Source organism: Neophocaena asiaeorientalis, unplaced genomic scaffold (assembly GCF_003031525.2).
Source record: "Neophocaena asiaeorientalis asiaeorientalis breed wild unplaced genomic scaffold, Neophocaena_asiaeorientalis_V1.1 scaffold496, whole genome shotgun sequence".
Classification (NCBI taxonomy): domain Eukaryota; kingdom Metazoa; phylum Chordata; class Mammalia; order Artiodactyla; family Phocoenidae; genus Neophocaena; species Neophocaena asiaeorientalis.
The window spans coordinates 2,941,159-2,947,622 of NW_020174375.1; the positions used below are offsets into that span (position 1 = coordinate 2,941,159).

The 6,464-nt window shown below is 33.9% G+C and overlaps 1 non-coding gene across 1 annotated transcript; it reads right to left on the bottom strand.

Annotated features, from left to right (window-relative positions):
- Positions 1 to 4,962: 4,962 nt before the first annotated feature.
- LOC112407167 (small nucleolar RNA SNORD66) lies at positions 4,963 to 5,026 on the bottom strand. Its single transcript, XR_003004693.1, has one exon. It is a non-coding gene; the product is annotated as a small nucleolar RNA SNORD66 (small nucleolar RNA).
- Positions 5,027 to 6,464: the final 1,438 nt, after the last annotated feature.

The following is a 6,464-nucleotide window of genomic DNA, read 5'->3' on the forward strand; positions in this document are numbered from 1 at the left end:
ATTAAAATATCATAACAGTTAATGTTTCTTTTGGCATTTGAAATGGTTAAATATGCAAAGCAAAAGAGAAACAAATAAATCTCAACTAAATATTCACTTTAAAAGCTGAAAGGAGCAAAAGTCAGAGAATTCAAGGCAAGATTGATAAGATAACCAGATTACAGTATTAGAAATAAATATAGCTCATCCAAATTTATAAATAGATATATTATTCTGGTCAATATAAATGAATTAAACTAAGGAATATTATTACATTTTGTGTTTTCTCATCATTTTTAATGAGAATATTAATGATATTTAAAGTTTAATTTTTCTTTTTCTCATTTAATTTACTAAGGTTATAAAATAAAAAGACAGCAAAACCTATAAGCAATTATCTCTGTCCAAATGGATATAGCAGCTCCAAACCACAGCTACATGACTATCAAACAATGATTATGAAAACCACAATTGAGAAAACCATCAGGGAATGATATTGCAAAACCACAGCAACAAATGTGTCTGTGATATTGAAAACCACAATTCACAACTAATACCCTGTGTATCGCAAATTACTATTTAACTATAAATGTGAAAATGTATAAGTAACAGCACAAAATAATTTCTCATTTACTTGAAAATGAATTATTCATTTTCTAGACTCACTGATTTCATCTCTACATAATGGTTCATTTTGAAAAGTTTCTTTTTTTCAAAGACAAATCATTTTAAATCACATAGGTAAGTTACTTTAAAAGCAGAAAATATGCAACTTTTAATAACATTTCCTCAAATGCTAAAAGAATTGATTTGAAACCAATCTGAAATAAAGAAACATCTACTTCAGTCTAGCTTTCTTCATAAAATTCTTCAGGAGCAGAAAGGGATGGAGTGGAAACTGTTTATGGAAAAAAACAAAGCTTCGAGTATTCTATTACACCTTTAATGAGAATATATATTCTCAAATAGTCATTTTAGCTAGAAACCATACATCTGACAGTAAAATGAGTCACCAGTACCGAAACAACTTTAATATGCAAACCAAATGTTTATTTACAAATAAATAAAAGAATATTATTTGTAAGTTTATAGAGTTTCCAGATTTAGCAAATTAAAATACAGGATGCCCAGTTAAATTTTAATTTCAAATAAGCAACAATAAATTTTTTAGGATAAGTATGTTCCATGCAATGTTTGGGACAAACTTATCCTAAGAAATAATTGTTGTTTATCTGAAATTCAAATTTAACTGGGCATCCTGTATTTTATCTGGCAAACTAGTAAGTTTAGCATTTTAGCAGTTTCACAAATTTGTGGTTATTTATAATATTGTTTATGGAAAAGGTAGGGAAACCCTACAGTGCTTCCTTAAAGACATAGATATACTTAATTCTTGAACATCATATTTTTTAGGGAAGGCAAGTAGAAGGAATAAATTTCTGTACAAAAATTCTTCATTTGGCACAGTACCGAAACATGCTCTCAGTGTAAATGGATTGCATTCAGGTCTGTCTCACTCTTGAATTTGCTTTTAAAATGTGCTTTTTTTTCCTCTAAGGGATCAACAAATTGATAAAGCAACCTCCCAGGCCACATCTTATTAGGCAGCAAGCTGCCTTCTTTATTATTAGAATAAACAATATTCAAAGGCTTCAGAAAGACTTAATTTTTTGCCCTTGTATCCTCACCAGAAGTTGAATACAGTTTATCTGCCTTAATTTAAGATTGTGGCACTGAATTGAAGAAGAATGCAGTGTGAATACAGTGTTTAGTGTTTGTGTATCTTTATAATTTCAGCAGTTTAAAAATAAAAATCAACAAATTCATCAAAATGGCATTTCCTAGGTTACAACTATGAAAAGAAGTGTCTGCTTACTTGCAAAGGAGCCAAGAGCTTTGAAAACATTCAGTCAATCTAGATCCGAGGTTTAACTTGGTCTTCACGTAGATGGTCAATCCCCTTGACAGAAGTATGCATGTACAAACAATTTACTAAAGGGCAGGTCTATTGAATTAATCAATTCATCGAATTTTCAAAAATATCTGTGAAAAAAAATCTCTAATCCAATATGCATTAAGAATGACTGCTCTCTTTCTGTAGAATTTTATAATGTACTGAAAACCAAAATGTGGATGATTTAAGTTTTTATTCTTTGCAATCATCCTTTATGTCCAAATTACTATTCTGATAGAGGAAAATCATAGGATGAACTCTATTACAAAAAAAGTATTTGTTGCTAAGTCTGTATAATGCATAACACACCTCCAAGTACAAAATAAATATTGAAGGAGTAACACCCCACATTTTAGAAGACATCTGTTGATTTTGCCTACCTAGCGTCCATCCCTCTTCTTCTGGTATTAATGCGGCGATGTCTTTTGAAGAACTTCTCCACATCTTCTCTTTGGTCATGTAATGCAAGTGTGGCCTTCCCCAATCCCCTAGTCCCTGACCAATCAGAATATTCCACGTGTTTGTCTCTAGTGATTGGCGCAGTGGTTCAAATTGTTTCTATGAGAGTCAGCCCTGGAACTTTATCCTAAAACCACTGAGGAAAGGGTGCTTCTATTCGGCTGGTGTTGCTACACTGGAACAATGCTAACCTAATATTGCTGTTGGCCATCCTTGGTGGAAGAATCTGTTTTAGAGGACTAATTCTGTCTTATCTTCTCTCAGGATCTGATTTTTGGGAAATCCAAACAAAGACACCCATCAACATTCCAATACTACTTTTTCTGGTTCCATCAATATTACCTATGTGTCTACATAAACATTAGAGTCTTGGTCATTTCCATTATATTGTATCTTCATCTATTTGACCAGGCTAATCTCTATACACCTTTGTAGTCTCAGCATAGATGTCATTTTTCACAGGAAGACGTCACTGACCTCCCAAGTCTTAGTGAGATATCTCTTCTCAGTTCCATAACACCTTCTCTGTAGGCATAATATCACTCATTGTATTGTATTATATTGGCAGTTTAAATAGATATAAATTCAATCCTCACCAGCCCCCTCCCTGACCTACTACACCTAACTAGATAGTTTGTGAGGGCAAGAAATATGTCTGTCTTTTTCAGAATTACATCCCCAGGGCTGGACACATCGAAGGTCCTAACATAATTACTGGAAGGAACCATAAGGTCAGAATTATCCTGTTTTATCTGGGGACTCCTACTCTTTCCAAGCCTTATCCACATAGGCACAGGTGCAAGAAGTGGCAGCCATGTTTGTACAACGTGACTCCATGCTCCTGATGGCGGATACACGGACCAAGGAGAGTACCTGACTCAAATATGGCCAACCAAATCCCTCCCTCAGGAATCTAGAGTTAGTATTAAGCGTTTCATCTTTACATGGGCTAGTCTCTTGAATGAATGAAAAGTAAAACCTCTGGAATTATGGCATGGTTACCACCATGTGAACAGAGTAACAGTGACAGTTTGCCAGTGGAGAGAAAAAGAAATAAAACAAATGTCCTGAGATAAGTAGAGCTGGAAATATGAAATGGCATCCCATGTCCTGTTCTAGCCCTTTCATGGGCTTCTGCCCTTCATGTCACTGAGATACTATGTCTCCTTAAAATAAATTCCTCCCCACCTTGCTTTTTAAAATTATTTTTGGCCTAAATTAGCATTAGTTGATTCTTGTTACATTCAAGCCAAAAGACAAAATTAGCAATCCATGACTTCAGTTAGCTTAACTATTCAGTAGCCCCCTTTATCTGCAGTTTTGCTCTCTGTGGTTTCAGTTACCAGTGGCCAGCCTTGGGCCCAAAATATTAAATGGAAAATTCCAAAAAAAAGGAAATTCATAAGTTTTAAATTGCATGCCATTCTGAGTAGCATGATGAAATCTCACACCCCCACCCCATGTGAAACATCCCTTTGTTCAGCGAATCCCACCAGTTAGTCACTTAGTAACCATCTTAGTTATCAGATTGAATGTTGTGGTATCACCGTGCTTATGTTCAAGTCACCCTTATTTTAGTTAATACTGGCTCCAAAGTGCAAGAACAGTGATGCTCGAATTCAGATGTACCAAAGAGAAGCCTTAAAGCGCTTCCGTTAAGTGAAAAGGTGAAAGTTCTCAATAAAGAAAAAAAAATTGTATGTTAAGATTGCTAAGATCTACAGTAAGAAGGAATCCTCTATCCCTGAATTGTGAAGAAGGAAAAAGAAATTCATGCTAGTTTTTCTGTCACACCTCAAACTGCTAATGTTATGACCACAGTGCAGGATAAGTAGTTATGATGGAAAAGGCATTATATTTGTACATTAGATATTTTGAGGGAGAGAGACCACATTCACATAGCTTTATTACAGTATTTTATAATTGTGCTATTTTATTATTAGTTGTTGTTAATCTCTTACTGTGCCTTATTTATAAATTAAATTTTATTATAGGTATGTATGTATAGGAAAAAACATAGTATATATAGAGTTCAGTAATATCTGTGGTTTCAGGTGTTCACTGGGGGTCTTGGAATATATCCTCCACAGATAAGGGGGGACCACTGTACTTAGAAATATCAATTTAACTGAATTTTCTATTTTCCTACAGAAAAGTTATATAAAAGTACTGTATTAGTCTGGGTTCTTCAGAGAAACAGAACTAATAGTATACATACAGAGAGAGAGAGAGAGATTATAGGAAATTGACTCGCAGTAATAGAGACTGAGAAGTTCCTGGATCTTCAGTTGACCCAGGAGAGTCTGAATTAGAAGGCCTGAAAACCAGGAGAGCTGATGGTGTAAGTTCCAGTCTGAGTCCCAGTATGAAGGCTGGAGAGGACTGATGTCCAGGCTAGCAAACAATCATGCAGAAAGGGAATTCTCACTCTGCCTTTTTGTTCTAGTCAGGCCATCAATGGATTGGATGAGACCCACCCACATTGGGGAGGGCAGTCTGCTTTACTCAGTCTGCCAATTCAAATGTTAATCTCATCCGAAAATACCCTCGCAGACACACCCAGAATGTTTTACCAAATCTCTGGGCAATCAGTGGCCCAGTCAAGTTGGCACAAAAAAATAACCATCATAAGCACTTTTGATGATATTTTTTTCCAGAGCAACTGTGAAATGGCAAAGAATATTCTTAGGAACGTTAAATGGGAAATATACAATTTTAACATAGATAAATAAGGATGTTATCAATTACTGACTTGGGGCATTCACTTCAATCAGGGGTAAATCTTGGAGAAAAAGGTAGCATTTTCAAATTCAGAGTTCCTCAAGGGCATGATGACTGACTGACATGCACATCTATAGCCTCCTGATTACATATATTCTGTCACCAGATGTCTGATTTTATTTTCAACTTTACTTTGCCACATTTGAATAACCATCTAACAGATTACCTTGCACATAAATTTTATGAATGTTGTTATAATTTGCATGAATAATGTTTATACTTCTGTGGTAGATTTTATTTTCCAACCTATAACTTTTGCCATAAATTCCTAAATGCAAAAGAAGAAATTAAACAGCTTCTTGAGAACACTTGCTATATGTATAGACTTAATCAAATCAGTTATCTTTCCTTTTATCTACTTGTCAAAGTGTATTAAAATAATGCATTAGGAGTGGATTTAGGGTGAACTGAAGATGTAGGATTATGAATAACCATGCTAGGGCATACTGATAATGAAATCATCTAAAAGAAGCTGAAAAAGGCTAATTATATCACTTTAAAAATGTATCTTATAATAAAAATTAAACTATATGACTAATATACTCCTTTAAAAACTATTTTTATTTTTATTAAACAAATAGATGTACATAGATTTAAAGGTCAAATAGATTTTCAAGGCTTATAATAAAAATTAGCACTCCCTTATTCTACTCAACAGCCCAATGACAATTCCTGCTCCCAAAGGTATAATCACTGTCAAATCTTTTTTAGCTAATTCTCCTGATGTGCAAGTCATATTTCTAAATAACATGCTTTACTACTTTAAAAATTTTATTAGTTTAGATATTATTGACCATATCACTATCTACTATAAAAATATGAACATATAATACCTTATACATCCCTAATGCACACTTTATTCAAAATTTTTGTTAAACCAAAAGTTTATATTTTGTTAACAGTTAATCTGTATAGGATATGATGATTACATTTTCTTTTGATCTCTTTGTTTTTCTTGAAATTAATACTTTCTTTGTCATCTTCTCAGTTTTCCATGACCTACCACCATTTTATCCCCAAATTATTTGCTGGTGCAATACAGTCAAGTACCTTATTACATCAGTACATTCAAAGACAGATAAATTAGCAGTCATTTTCTTCCCCCCATGCAGGTGTCTTTGGAAGCTTCTGTCCTGCTCAGTTCTAGACTAATTTCTCTCTGTGACTAAAACTTCCTTTTCATCATCTCCTGAGAATTCCCTTAATTTTGTCCTATATTATATCCTAGATTTTCTGAATACTGTGTCTTCCTCTTTCATGGTTTACTACCCCCTTTCTTTTTTTCTCTTTC